Below are 16,319 nucleotides of genomic sequence, written 5' to 3' on the forward strand. Positions count from 1 at the left end.
ATTGATTTGCATCACTACGCATTTTGTGACGTGAAACACGACACAGTAATTCCTGTCCTAATGTCTCTCTCTCTCTCTCTGTGTGTGTGTGTGTGTGTGTGTGTGTGTATGTGTGTGTGTGTGTTTGTGTGTGTGTTATAACAACACCTCAATTACACAAACCCTAATAAACAACCCTTTGTTGTAAAAGAAGTAGGAAAATTAGTCATCCTGACAGCGACGGCATCTACTGTCGACAAAATTTACACTTGTGATAATTCGATTAACAGGACTGTCATGTGAATAATAATATTTATCATGAAGTAGAGACTGAATGATATGATAGGATACGTAACAAAAATATCAAAGAAAGAATTGCAAAATAATTAATAACGAAGGTTAAAGCCCAGATGGTAAATTGGCCAAAGATAACATTTACCATAGAAGAGAGTTGTAGCACGTCGAAAAGGAAGTTCGATGTGACCACAACGTAATTCGGAAATGACAATACTAGCTTCACTTGCTACCAAGTCGCTCTCTAATATTATTGCGATAGTAGCATGCACGTAAGCGCTATCAGATTGTTTTAAGCTAATCGGAAGTTTGAAAGTTTTGCGATATAGACTGAAGTATTATTCAGAAGCCATACTAAAGCAAAGTCATTTTTACCGCTAGCAAGATAACGGGATACGGAGATTCGCGACGAAACTAAATCGTGTTACTGAATAAGCACGAACATTCAAGGACATTGAAAAGGAAATATCGAGGCAGAAAAACAATTACTGGTCTCGAGTAGGTAACAGACAAACGCAAACACGAAGAACGAACAACTGCGCCGAGTTGTCAGAAGTTGTCGTGAACGACAGGATTACTGATGCCAACGGAAGCAATTCCCTGAGTGACAAATCGGTGTGCATGCTCAGCGTAGAGATAATTAATTACAAGGAACAATAAAATTGGATTCAAACTTAATTCTTCGTGCCGTCTGCATAACTGAATAGACATTATCATGTGTATTAGTGAAAATTGGTTCAAATCTGTGGTCATCAGTCCCCTAGAACTTAGAACTACTTAAACCTAACTAACCTAAGGACATCACACACATCCATGCCCGAGGCAGGATTCGAACCTGCGACCACAGCGGTCGCGCGGTTCCAGACTGTAGCGCCCAGAACCGCTCGGACACCCCGGCCGGCAGTGAAAATTAATTAACTATTAGAATATTATGAAGTGCAAAGTGAATTCATACTTATTTAACAGTGAACATTCATCGATTTGTCCCAAGATTACGACGCATTATGAACATTGCTTAAGTATATGTTATCTCTGGAATTACGTCGTGTAGTTATTGAACACGCGACGTAGCGACGCCTTGACGACGGAATAACAATTTATTAACTTAACATCCTCGCCATTCCATAATGTGGCCACGACTTGGGTGATGGATTGCAGATTCAAGACTTTATACTATTAATATTCAACATCCGTTATCTAACCGGGCGTAATAAAAAGAAGAACTACACTTAGCCAGCTCGCGCAAGCTGAAAAGTCTACCGCGGACTCACAACAAAAGAAAAGTGGTGGTCGACATTTCAGGGCACGGGAATCATCGCGTCATCGAGTGGTTCAATTGCCGCGTTTATCAGTGAAGAAGCAAGAGCAGCTTACACATTCAGACGCGCTGCTTAATCGAAATATTGACTATCATAACGAAAGACGGTATCTGAAATATGACCAAACCAAGCGAGGAGTTTGCGTTTTCTTACTAGTTACAGGGTGGCGTTGTCGTGAGCGACGGATGCCGTTCCACGTCATACCGACTGGGACGACCATCACCACCGAATCGTTTCAACTCTAAGGAGACGCAGATGCAACAGTGTGTGTTGCCAACCTAATAGTCACTTTTGTTTTGCACTTGACATGAAAATATTTCTCTTTATCTGTCGTCTGTCAAACGTGTTAATGTGTTGACTGCAATGACTGTAAAACTGATAGTTTCTTTTTATTGTATCATGACCGATTTCGAGTCTACCCCCCCCCCCCTCAGCAATAGATGCTCTTTATATATATGCATCTAATCGTTAAGACGTATGTTTTCCCTAGGATCACATCTTGTTGTTATTATCGCCTAGCAGAACTGTACATTATAAAACGTGTGCCCACAGCATTACCCGGAAAATAAAATCTGAATCCAATTACAATGAAATGAACACCCTAGCTGCTTACAGGCGTTAACATACGTCAACGGGGCAGATGAAAATGTGTGCCCCGACCGGGTCTCGAACCCGGGATCTCCTGGTTACATGGCAGACGCTCAATCCATCTTTTTTTTTAAATCTCATTTTGTTCTATATTGTTCGTTGACTTTGTTCGTGGCGGGCGTCGGATGACACTCGTTCAGGTTTTTCGTTGATCCGTTCACTCAGTTTTTATTACAGAGGGTAGCTAAACCCTCTGACCGAACACGTTGAGCTACCGTGCCGGCGCCCATCTGAGCCACCGAGGACACAGAGGATAGCGCGACTGCAGGGATTTATCTCTGGCACGCCTCCCGCGAAACCCACATTCTCAACATATTGTCCCACCGAGCGGGGTGGCGCAGTGGTTAGACACTGGACTCGCATTCGGGAGGACGACGGTTCAATCCCGCGTCCGGCCATCCTGATTTAGGTTTTCCGTGATTTCCCTAAATCACTTCAGGCAAATGCCGGGATGGTTCCTCTGAAAGGGCACGGCCGACTTCCTTCCCAATCCTTCCCTAATCCGATGAGACCGATGACCACGCTGTCTGGTCTCCTTCCCCAAAAACCAACCATATTGTCCCGCACTACATTCGTAGTGCCCCCGCCCGTTATACTCATTACTCGCGGCGCGTTGCCGATTCCCGTAAAAGTTCGGGCACTGTTTGTGCATTCGCACAGAAGAAGAAGATGGTGAAGTGGCCGGTGAGCCTTAACTATATATATACTAAGATGGTATCTGTTCTTTCGGACATGTCCGAAAGAACATGGCGGCAGACTTTTCAGCTTGCGCGAGCTGGCTAAGTGTAGTTCTTCTTTTTATTATGTCCGGTTACATAACGGACATGTCCGAAAGAACAGATACCATTTTAGTATATATAAAAATCTGAATCGCCGGCTGCCTTCAGAGACCTAACTGGAAATATTTGGGAGGAGATTTTCGTTTCCAGAATTGGCCTTACATCCAAGGATATCCTCCCGAAAATTTTGGCCACAACCGTTTCATGGGAACTGTTTTGAACAACATATTGTTTTACGTGCATGCCCCGATACATTGAGGTGCTACAAATGTACAGTTTAACTACGCTGCTGTGTGATCAACGTATTTTTGTTCACTTCTATACAAGGACTGCTGTGACAATGAAAAGGAAGAACTCTCCCAAAAACTCGCGCGTTTAAAACACTGCCTGTAATCTGAGAACGTTCCATAAATTCGACAAAAAGACTTCTTGCTGTACGCGTCTTCTGTGGATGAAGCGAAAGAAGACTGGCTGTGTGTTGGGTCGTATCGTCCCCAACGATTCGTCTCAGGTTGCTTCGGCAATGAATGGGCGTAGCGCGCTGTGGCTTCGCCGCGGCCACCCCTTGTGCCCTCAAAGTGTACCCCGCTGCCGCCTCAGCATTTAAGCGGCCAGGGCGGGCGTATTAAGGCAGCGGTGAGGTGTCCATCAGACGGGCGATGAGCCTCCGGTGCGTCCTTGGGCGTGAAGGACAAAGGCCGGCGGCGGCAGCTGCCGCTGCGCGCGTGGCACCTGGCGGCCAGCTGCCAGCTGCCGCTGCGGGCCTATCCCAACCGACGCCGGGGTGACTTTTTTTCTGGGTGCCGCCTCTGCCCCTGGGGCGGGGGCGGAGGCGGCGGCCGCGCTTGCCTCGGCACGCGGGCAGATGCGGCCGCGCTCCTCTACCTGCTCCCTGGGGCCGGCGGCGCCCGGCTTGCCGTCTCTCAACATCTGCCGGCGCTCTGTGGCCTGGCCTGTACGACCCGCAGGCGCTGGCGCCACACCGCCACTGCACGATTGGCGCCAGGATAAAGGGCGACTCGCAGTTGACGTCAACGGAATGGAACGGAAAGTGAAGCCACCAATGGGTTGGTGTACACGAGAGACCTTTTTTACTCTCAGGCAGTTTGGTACCAGCAGATACGAACTGCAGGATTGTTAACATTATGTGCATATTTTTTGTTGATAGTTGACTGTCTGATTGATTGATTTTAACAGGAGAGCTAAAGCAGCTTAGGTCTAACCCGCTACTGCCCGCACCGAAACGAGGTTTATTGTGCGGTATCGATCGCTGTATATCTAGTAAAGCCAACCAGTGTCCTTAAATCAGGGGCGGGCAAACGTTGCACGCGGCTCATGAGCACACAGCGCTGCACGTGTGCTGCTCGCGTGCAATCGTCGAATGGGACTGTGGTGACAGCTGGCAGGGTGCGGCAGTGTAGTACCAGGCTAAGTTGTGGACGTTGAAGCGAAGCGACCACTACGTAGTGAACGTTGTATTTCAAGAACCGCAAAATGCAGAGTGAATCAAGGAAACGAAGAAGTGGAGATTTGCTATCTTTTAAAAAGGAATGGGAGAATCGTTTTTTCTTTGTGCAAAAACGTGAAAATTCGAAATGACAGTATTCTCGCTGGTCAGCGGAAGTTTAATATTGAACGGCATTATAATAAATTTCAATATGTTCCCGTACTTGGTACAATAAAAGAGGAAATTCTCAAGCGATTTGGGGATATATCATACTTATCCCAAGGATCTGAATAGTTCTCGAGACAATTTGCTGTTTCTGTAGATGATATTCATCCCAGTTTGCAAATGGAATTAACAGATCTACACTGTATATTCTACTGCGTAATTCTCGTATGAGAGTAAGTTCCTTTTGGCAAGACGTGTAATAGATTTTCATCACAACTTTCCACAGCAAGAGCTTCCTTGTCTCCATCGTGGAGCCGCGAAGATAATATGTTTGGCTCGACATACGTTTGCGAGCGATTTTTTTCTGTTATGAAAATTAATAAGTCTCGGTTAAGAGTAAACATCAGTAATGAAAATTTACGTAACTGTTCGCGTTTGTCTGTACGTAGAAATTTTGCTCCAGACATTAAACGTATTGTAAACTCCACCTGTGATAATTAAATACAACGTATCGTAGGTAATAGGTACTCTTTCAAACCATGATTTCTTTCAAGCACTCGTACTAACCTTATTCCTTCATTCAATAAAGCAGGCCAGGAAACAAAACGCATTACAGAGGAAGAAGCGGGAGACGGTTTGGTGGGGAGGGGACAGAAGCGGGTGGCCAGCTTGCCCCTGTGTGCACGCAGAACACCTGTTTACTGCACACGTGCAAGTGCACCGCACACGTGCAGGATTCCTGCCCGCCCCTGCCTTAAATAGTCCCTCTACCAGTGTTTTGTTAGACACAATTTCTTCAGGTCTAGTTGTCCCGAAGATTCTGTATCTTTTACTCTTCAATGCCATTCATTCAAAGATTAGGTCTGATGCAGTTTCTTCACCCTCATCACAGATCTTACTAAGCCGTGTATCGACTCGTGCTACACCATGTGTTTAAATTGCTTTGGGTTTCCTTTTCTTCCTTTGACATTTTAGTTTGATATGTTGTCTGTCATTAAGTGGCTGCTTGGTTCTCTTTTCTCCCTGCCATCGGTATCTGCGTTTGCTTCCGGGAAACTGCTATGGAGGACGTGATGTCTTTGACCGGTTGTAACTTTGTGTGGTGGCGCGGAAGTAGGTGTGCGGAGAGAGTCTGGTGGACACGGGAGGGCAGCGTGGCTCTCCAGCGCGGACCAGAGGTGGTTGGTTGTACCGAGTCGCCACGTGGTGTATGTCGCTTGTGTGTAACGAGCGGGTGGAGTTGACGGAAGAGCTCCCCGCGGGTTGGTTGTATACGGAATCGCCCCACTAGTAGTTGCTGTTCATTCCACCTTGGTGGGTCGTTAACAAGCTTCTTTAAATCCTCCGTTTCTACACTGGAGTTTAGAAAGAAGACACCTAACATGAAGGAGCGGTCACTACTCGTCAACGCTGCAGAGAAGACTTGAACTCCGGTGACAGAGCTTGTTGTCGCGTGACCGTGGCGTGTTGGGTACACTGGCGACGCGTCGTGGTCGGATGTGTGGGTCCTGGCAATCGGAGGTCGTGTACTGCCTGTTCGAGCATAATTGCAAGTTAAGTTAGTGGAAGGTTTAATCATTAAGTAATAAGATTGCGTAACCAGTGTCTCTTCTGCCTTGTGGCCTCCGGCGATCGGGTTTTCTGTCCCCGGCACCAGTATAATTGAAGATAGTGATCTTTCCTCGTTACTGCCCGATAGGAGGTGTAGTTTTGGCAGTTTAAGTGTTTCCCTATTCTGTCGTGTGTTATGAGTAAATTCATGCTTCTTGTTGGTTGATCATGTGGTCGCTCATTCAGTACTGTGTGGTCTAACGTTTCCTTGCACGAGGTTAGCTCTAATTATGTCAGCAAGTTAAGCCACCTTATTACAAGTTTTCGCTGGCTAAAAGTCGGTGCAGTGACCAGCCTGAGAATGGCAATTGTGTGTACGCGCGTATTTAAACTGGTCAGTATTCTGCCTAGACTGAGCATCCCTGAGTGGGTGATTTGCGGCCGCCTTACATGTCCGACATATATGTTATGTTCCAATCATGTTCCAGGACACTTTTGTTTAAAAACTTTTTTAAAATTCCTCCATTCCTTTATTGCCATTAATCGTGTGTTTCCCGAGAGCTTTGATTTTTTTTTTTTAATGGCGGTGTTGGTAGCAGTTATTGCCGTACTCTTCCTTCTATTTTTTTAAAGGAATTTTTTTTGAATGGTGGTATTGATATAAATGATTTGATTGCCGTTAGCGGCGTGTTGAAAAGGCTGTTTATTGCCGTACTGTTAGTTTCTGTAGGATATGAATAAAACATTTGTGTGTGAAAATCTCAACTCGACAGTAAACTACTAGAAATTAGGCCCCGTTTCCCTACTTGTGGTGTGGCTTGTAGTAGCCGTAACCACTGTGTGTGTCACCTACATTTAGGATCCTCTTCCATTATACCCACTGTGTGTAGGTGTTTTTTGAAGTTCCCATGGCCGGTGATCAGTCCAGTCATGAGTTTGATCTCTTTCCCGTTCAATCCCAGGACTACAGAGCTTCTTGTAAAACATGGCTTGGGCATCATTACCTTACCATGCTTGGTCCAATATTCTACGTGCGGTTTCCTAAGCCAGTTCCGTAGTTCTAATCTGATCATAGCCTTGGTGATTGTCAAGACAGGTTCCGGTCCAATAAATGGAGTTGTTGTCCCCATCCTAGCCAATCTATCGGCTTGTTCATTACCACAGATCCCTGAGTGACCAGTGCTGATAGTTACTTACTGAACGGGTAATTCAGTACCAAAAGGGAGATTAAAGTCTAATAGTCATGAGGGACTGAAGTGCAGATGTATCGGGAGGAACAGAAAAAAAGGTTTAGAGGAGAATGTCGGCCTGATGCTAGAAACGAGAGAGGAGAAAGACTGATTGAGTTATGCGATAAATATAAATCGGCAGTAACGAGAGGAGGAGGTATAATTGGCCGGGAAGGACGAGAAGATTTCAGTTAGATTACATCACCGTCAGACGGAGATTTCGAAAACAAACTGGATTGTAAGGATGTGCAGGAGCATATATAGACTCAGATCACAATTTACTAATGATGAAGTGTAGGCTGAAGTTTAAGAAACTAGACAGGAAGAATCGGAAGTGGACTATGAACGTACTGGCTCTGAGCACTATGGGACTTAACTTCTGAGGTCATCAGTCGCCTAGAACTTTGAACTAATTAAACATAACGAACCTAAGGACATCACACACATCCATGGCCGAGGCAGGATTCGAACCGGCGACCGTAGCGGTCACGCGGTTCCAGACTCAAGATGAACGTACTAAGGTTGTCTTAAGTTCTCTAGGCCTATGCACTGCGATAATCTTAGCTAAGTAGGCAGTATAGTTGAAGAGAAGATATTTCTAAAGAGTGCACTTAAAGAATTTGGAAAGAAAATCGTACGTAGAAGGAAGGAAACTGCGAAGACACAGTGGTTAACGCGTCAAATACTTTAGCTGATAGAGGAAACAAGGAAGTACAAAAAGGTTCAGGGAAATTCAAAAATATAGAAATTTAAGTCGCTTGGAAATAAATAAATAGAATGTGCAGGGAAGCGATGGTAAAATGGCTCCATGAAAAATGTGAACGAAGCGATAAATGAAATGATTGGCGGAAGGATGGATTCATCATACGGAAAACTCAAAACAACCTTTGGTGAAATTAATAGCAAGGGCGATAACATTAAGAGTTTAATAGCAATTCCACTGTTAAATGCACAGGTCAGAGCGGATAGGTGGAAAGAGAAGACTGAAAGCCTCTTCCAGGAGGGGGACGTGTCTGACGACGCTATAGAGGAACAAACAAGAGTCGATTTAGAAGAGGTAAAGGATTCAGTATTACAATCAGAATTTAAAAGAGCTTTGGAAGACTTAAGATCAAATAAGACAGAGGGGACTGATAACATTCCATCGAAATTTCTAAAATCATTGGGGGAGGAGGAAACAAAATGACTATTCACGTTGGTGTGTAGATTGTATGAGACCGTCGGTATACCAACAGAATTTCGAAAAAACATCGTCCACACAATTCCGAAGATAGCAAGAGCCGACAAGTGCGAGAATAATCACACTATCGGCTTAACAGATCATGCATCCAAGCTGCTGCTGACACGTATAGAGAAGAATGGAAAAGAAAATTGAGGATCTGATAGATGATGATGAGTGACATCAGGAATGGTAAAGGTACCGGAGAGGCAGTTCTGACACTGAGGTTGATTATGGAAGCGAGACTGAAGAAAAATCAAAACACATTCGTAGGATCTGTCGACGTTGGAAAAGCGTTCGTCAATGTAAAATGCTGCAAGATGTCCGAAATTGTGAAAAAAAGAGGGGTAAGCTACAGGGAAAGTCGAGTAATACACAATATGTACAATTACCAAGAGGGAAGGGAAACACTGGAAGATCCAGAACAACGAGCTCAGGCTAAAAAGGTTGTTGGACAGGGATGTAGTCTTTCCCCCTTCTGTTCAATCTGTATATTGAAGGAGCAGTGAAGAAATGAAAGAAGCGTTCAGGAGTGGGATTAATATTCATGGTGAAAGGATATCGACGATAAGATTCGTTGATGACTTTGCTATCCCCAGTGAAAGTGAAGAACTGCAGGAAGTGTTGAATGGAATGAACAGTCTTATGAGTACAGAGTGTAGATTGAGAGTAGCTAAAAGAAAGACGAAAGTAATTAGAAGAAGCAGAAATAAGAACAGCGAGGGTCTTAACAATTGGTGATCGCGAAGTAGACGAAGTTAAGGAATTCTGCTATCTAGGTAGCAAAGTAGCCTGTGACCTACGGAGCAAGGACATAAAAAGGAGCCTAGCACTAGCGAAATGGTATTTCTGGCCAACAGTATCAAACAAAAGTCTTAACCTGAGGAAGAAATTTCCGAGAATGCTCTTTTCGAGCACAGTATTGTATGGTAGGGAGATGTGGACTGTAGAAAAACCAGAAGAGAATCTAAGCCTTTGAGATATGATGCTACAGAAAAATGTTGAAAATTACGTGGACGTGTAAAGTACGGAATGAGGAGGTTCACCTCAGACTAGGCAAGGAAAGGAACATACAAATGAAAAACACTGAAAAGAAGACGGGATAGGATAATGAGACATTTATTAAATCATCAAGGACTAATTTCTATGGTGCTAGAGCGAGCCGTAGAAGGTAAAAACTGTAGAAAAAGACAGAAATTGGAATACATGTAACAAGTAATTGAGGACGCAGTTTGCAAGTGCTACTCCGAGGTGATTACTTTCTATAAGTGTTGGAGCGTCTTGCGAGAGCAGGTGCCGGAAGCGTTTGCGCACAGCAGGTTGAGGGTGTCTGTGACAGCTGAGAAGGTTCACTCTCCGTGAGATTTTTCTATTGTAGTTCTGAACGTGATGGAAGAGATTGAGATGGAAGAGCGTCGGCCTGCAGCTGCACTTTTAATACTTTTAGTGGCAAATAGAAAACTTAAACGACGTGTTCGTCTTGGATATAAGAGAAGATTAGACGGCGGGACGACTTTGGAGCATGCAAGAGTATCACTGCAGAGCTTTTGGTGTACAATCCACGAAAATATCGAAATTTTACCAGAACGAGCGATTGAGATACAAGAAATACCCTATATAACTGGACCCAAAATTGCCAAACGAGTTACTATTGTGCGTAAATCCATTGTCGTTAAAGACAGACTGCTTGTGACACTAATATTTATAGCACCAGTTATGTTTATTCTTTCTAACATACGGTAAAGTAACAGATATGGCCGGCCAGAGTGGCCGAGCGGTTTCTAGGTGCTACATTTTGGAACCGCGCGACCAGTACGGTGGCAGGTTCGATTCCTGCCTTGGGCATGGATGTGTGTGATGTCCTTATGTTAGTTAGGTTTAAGTAGTTCTAAATTCTAGGGGACTGATGACCTCAGATGTTAAGTCCCATAGTGCTCAGAGCCATTTGAAGGTGCCAGCCATTTAACAAATATGATGAAATAACATTACACCAATTTTGTCCCGATACCGACACACGTTCAAAAGCCAAATACGGCGGATATCTGATAAATGAAGCCTTTGAGGATATATATTTATTTGAACGTTTTTACTTGTATTGACGAGAAACCGCTCGTAAATTCCTGAAGATCTGCTCTACAACACCCAATATAGTAATATAATCAATAAATATCACGTCATGTAAAATTATGGATGCAGCTGCACTGCTTGAAGTGAAATGGCAGTTTTCCGAGTTCGTGAAGTATTACTTTCAACATACCTCCAATTCCAGAATGAGATTTTCACTCTGGAGCTGAGTGGGCGCTGATATGAAACTTGCTGGCAGATTAAAACTGTGTGCCGGACCGAGACTCGAACTCGTTCGAATCCGGGTCGGCACACAGTTTTTATCTGCCAGGAAGTTTCACACCTCCAATTGTTCCTCTGTTAATTAATCAATGGTATAAAACTACTTTGCCTGATGCCTTGAACTGTAGATATTCTCTTAAATTTCTTCTGTGGAGCTATTAGAAAATATAGCCATTTCAGCAAACAAACTTCGTTTCTTACCTCAATTCCCATTTCCTGTAGTCTAGTAACTGTACATTCCAAAAAGCTGGTCTTTCCACGTACAAACAATTGGTGATGATGAAGATTTATGGTGGAGGGCGCTAAACAGCAAGGTCATCAGCGACCTTACAAACAATTGAAATTCACAACTTCGTCCTGAGTCCACTTCCTGACAGCTTTCTTCTTTACTTTTTCTGTCGACACATCGCTTATACTCACACGCAGTGCGTATCCATAGCGACACTAGTCTCAAGTGACCCGCCAATACCGGTACACGTATATAGAGCAGCTGATTGCAGTTTTGATGGGGTGAAGTGGCTAGAGCGCTCGTCTGTCGTTCACTTTTTCATATTAACTTGGGATAGCAATCTCTTCAGTGACAATTTTATTTTAATTTGTTAATTCTCTATAATAGGTCTATGACGTTTTTATATGTTATTTCCTGCGTAGCATTATTTATACTAACTGGTCGCGCTGTTTGTTTAGGGGGTAAAACATGGATATCTTCGCTCAGAGACATGTCGCGCCCACATATTACGACTAATAACACGCAGTTTCGTGAGTATTTTTATTTAATGTGTGTATGAGTACGGTAAAATATGTTATCAAGAAGTGATAGTCAAGAAGCTGAGAAATGCGACACGAGCCTGGGACGCAAACGGCCACTCAGCTCTCTCCGAATACTCCACCTCTCCCGACAATGCTGGTATAGTTTTTCTTGGCTGAGAGCTATGGTTAGCAGCTCTCAAGAGACGGAGTTTGCCGGCTATACGAGAGATTTAAACTTTCAGAGTGCGACTGTTTAAGATCTTGCCCCGCTTTCGGACACTGTTGGCAAGCTGCACTCTAAGCGCTGTTTACACGACACATATTACTCGCAGTAGCTCTCTAAGAGTGAAAAACTATCACGTGTATACCTAGCTTAAGACCGATTCACATTAGACGTCAGCAGAACGTCAGGCGGGGTCACCTTCAAATGCTGCAGATTTGGCACAAGACGGAAAATACACATTTCACACTAAACGGAACGGCATCAAGGCGTAAATTAGCCTTCCTCATTATTCAGCAGTGAAATTGAGGTTCTGAAATAACAAACGTGATAAATAAGTCGGAGTGCAGTATCCGAATTAAGGAAATAAATCGGATAAAGGTTATTAACGCTCATGGCAAACTTGCTGACGAAAATATATGCGTGCAAACACCCCACTCGTCACTTATCTGGTTTTGGCGTGTATTCACCCCAGGTAATTGACTAACAGATCAACAGAGAGTGCAAAACTGCCGCAATGTCGGGTAACGCAAAGAAAGTAATAAGGCCCTGTGACTCTTGATTGAACTCCGGTGGCAGTGCTGACATTAATTAATTCAGAATTGATCCTTTTTAATTAAAAAGGGATGCACATTGATTTTATATTCAGCTATTGAACACCAGATACAAATGTTGAACATAAAATTAATTAAGAAAGTGACTTGGGATTTCAACTACTTGATTGAAAACAGATGCAGTCGATTAGCACAAATTTATTTTAACTCAATCATCACATTACATGAATCTTCTAACACGCAGCGGTAATAAATTGCGTTTGCGTGGAGTAAAGCGTGATAAATCAGAAGCAATTCCTATCGACTGACCCAGGCGTAATGCAAAGTGCGAGAAGAATTCTACAATACACGGCTCATGAAACCCTCGTGGAAACTTTGCCGACGTGATCCAACAAGTTAATCAGTGGCCTAACTCAAGGCGGAGCGGGCGCAATATCACCGAATTCAGCGTGGTGGGGCGTCGTCGTTGTGCGGATGTCGGCCAGCCTCGTGGTCCTGCAAGGCTGCACTCGTCTATTCACTCCTAGCTATCTTGCTCAGTACATAGCTGAACGAAAACTTTCGATCTCCAAGCTCAAGCGTTCCGTTTGCTAAGTCCTAAACTGCAGAGATGCTCACTCTCTCTCAGGCAATCTGAGTAAAGAACGCCACGTCTGCACTCTAGGCAAGCTGGGAACGGAAGACCTCTACAGAGACTTCTGCCAGTCCACTCTTCGCCACGGTTTCCCCTTCAGCAAAATCACTTACGCCAATTACAGCGCAAGTCGCGTTAATTATGCGTTGCTTCCCAGTGCTGACCAATGCCTGCTCTGGGAAGTGAACAAATTCCCACAAAATTTCCCTTCCTCTCAACTTCTGCTATTTAGCTCCTCCCAGGCCACCCATCAAGGTTAGCGTCTGCACAAAACACCAATTTTTATGGAATTCTGACTCCCAGGAGAGTACTTCAAATTCCTTGGTCCTACGTTCCCATTGGTGGCTGGCGTTTTTCATTCTGTCGCTCTTCACCAGATTTACTTCAGACTCTGTGGACCGTGAATTCAGTGTGAAGTTGCTATAGTCCCGAGCACGAATATTTTGGCCTCTGTTGACTGTTCCACCATAACTTTGCGTGGCTTTCTCACATGTTTCGTTGAAAATGAGACGACGGACATTTATCAGCAGGCATACAAGTTCTCTGTCTGCTTCCCGGTACACCAGCAAGGGGTCAACCACCCCCTCAGTGTCACTCATCTTAAGGCATCTGGAGGCCGTGCCCTGTTACTGCTTTCTCAGAGTTTGAGCTGTCCTAAGCCGCCTACTGTCGCTTCCCTTCGCCGCTCGCCAGCCCGGCTGCAGTCAACTCTGAATACTTCCTTGGGATAAACTACCGTCCAGTAAATCAACACATTTCCACAAAGTTTTCATGTCACGTGAATTACTTTAAAACCATCACCCAACATTAATTATTCCAATACGTCCATATTATACCCTCTACAAGATGCATTATGCCTTGTCAGTCATTTTTGTTCAGCCCTACTGTTCACTCAACATGACTTTGGTGATCTTTAATGACTTCATGTAAGGGGCATAATTCTTGCCATCTTACAGCCAATAAACTCCTACTTTTTTGTAGAATAGAACTCGCATGTGTAAAATAATTTCAGGCGTCTAAATACATTACTAATGCATGATCACTTCATTATCACCCACCAACAGGTGTCTGTTTATCCCAGAAATCTGAATACATTACTAATGTGTGATAACTTCAACCATCACCTGCTGACAGGTGATGGTTGAAGTGATCACACATTAGTAATGTATTCATTCACCTATCGGCAGGTGATGGTTGAAGTGATCGATATAACAAAAATCTACTAATACCAGTGTTGCTCACCGCTGTTTTGATCACAACCGAGAAAAATTCTTCCTACTCATCGGTCAGGGGCCGGAGGATGGAGTAGTTGCCAAATAAAATAAGGTTGGAAACTTGGGACGTGAAAGGTTTTTAATTTGACATCCTCTTGATAAGAGTGCTCAGAGACAAGTCCAAGCAGACCAGCCTCCTTTGGTTAGGACAGATCGGATGCCTTCACCCCCAACCACCATTGTGGTTTTAGAGCAGCTCCAGACTAGCATTTGTAGGACATCGAAAATTAACCAAAACTTCCAACCATTTTTCTCAGCTGTAGGACAATGCCTTGAACAATGTTTGTGTTCTCCTAATTCCTGCAGCAAATGTCAGCTAAATTCCTCAGTGCTTCCATGTGCGATCAGAATAAAAAAGTGCTACAATTGTTTAAACATTACATGCTGCCTTGTCACCCACAAATTGTTTAAATAAGCAGTATTCCACACACTGGTATCACTTTCCCGACAAATTCTTTAACTAAATAAATAAACTATATTCCAGTCACTACCTTGTTTCCCATAAACTGTTTATTTATCAATATTCCACACATTCCCTTGTCTACCAGAAGTTTTTTAAACGATATTCGATACACTGCCATCGATTCCCCTCCAAACAGCCAACCAACTTTTTCACGCCAGTTTCCATGGGGGTCCATGAGAGGTCTAGGGGATTTCTAGATGGGGTGGGTTTAGTTAATTCATCGATTTAATTAATTAGACAATTAGTTTTATATCAAAAGTGTGCTTGTATTGGGTAGTGGAGTTCTCAAAGGGCTGGTGGGAGGAGGGGAGGGGGATGGGGAGAGGATGCGGAGGGGTGGGAGGTTCTGGAGGTGAAGGATGGATAATCAACTCAGCAGAACAATAGGTTAAGGACCTGTCAGTCAAAAGAGAACAATAGTTTGGCCTCTGAATGTATGCTTGCTCCTGATGTAGCCAAGCTGTATAACAAACTGCCCCAGAACGAACTTTGCCCTAATACTATTTGTGGTGTCACCGCCAGACACCACACTTGCTAGGTGGTAGCTTTAAATCGGCCGCGGTCCATTAGTACATGTCGGACCCGCGTGTCGCCACTGTTAGTAAATGCAGACCGAGCGTCACCACACGGCAGGTCTAGATAGACGTACCAGCACTCGGCCCAGTTGTACGGACGACTTTGCTAGCGACTACACTGACGAAGCCTTTCTCTCATTTGCCGAGAGATAGTTAGAATAGCCTTCAGCTAAGTCCAGGGCTACGACCTAGCAAGGCGCCATTAACCATTTCTAGAGAGTCTCACTTGTATCATCAAGAATGCTGTATACAAATGATGGATTAAAGTTGAGTATTCCAGCAGCTATGTACTTTTCTTTATAGCATTCATTACGTATCCTGTTTCAGACTTAACGCAAGCCGGCATGAGTTGACGCGTGCCCTTTCGGCTTCCTCGCCTTGTGTCTAGACTGTCTTGTCTAGACACAACACTATTAGCTACTGCAATTACATTTTATTGTGTCTCAATGTTTAGAGCCACAAAACGCGTGGGTGTTTTCAGCTCGTTACTAAATGCAAATAAGTAGGAGGCCGAGTTGATAGGATCTGAAGGAGTCCAGGTTGCAATAATACACGGTATGGCACACTGTCAGAGAGAAGGATTATTATTCAAGAAACACATAGTACAATGATATTACTTATCATCAGTAGTTTGTAGGACTGCAGCAGCGGCTATGAACTGACAATCTCGTAACATGGAATACCATTAACTAATACAACATATTTTCAGGGACTAAGCCTGATGGGCCCTCCTCAGAGAATCAATGCAAACATTACAGAACTGGCTGAGGGCCGATTATGAAAGTGCGTCTGCCTAGGTTGAAATCTAGCTAAGAAGTGAACGAGGCACACTCCAGTTCCGTGGAGCTGAACAGCCCGCTAGAGTGCGTTGTG

Source organism: Schistocerca cancellata, chromosome 7 (genome assembly GCF_023864275.1).
Source record: "Schistocerca cancellata isolate TAMUIC-IGC-003103 chromosome 7, iqSchCanc2.1, whole genome shotgun sequence".
Classification (NCBI taxonomy): domain Eukaryota; kingdom Metazoa; phylum Arthropoda; class Insecta; order Orthoptera; family Acrididae; genus Schistocerca; species Schistocerca cancellata.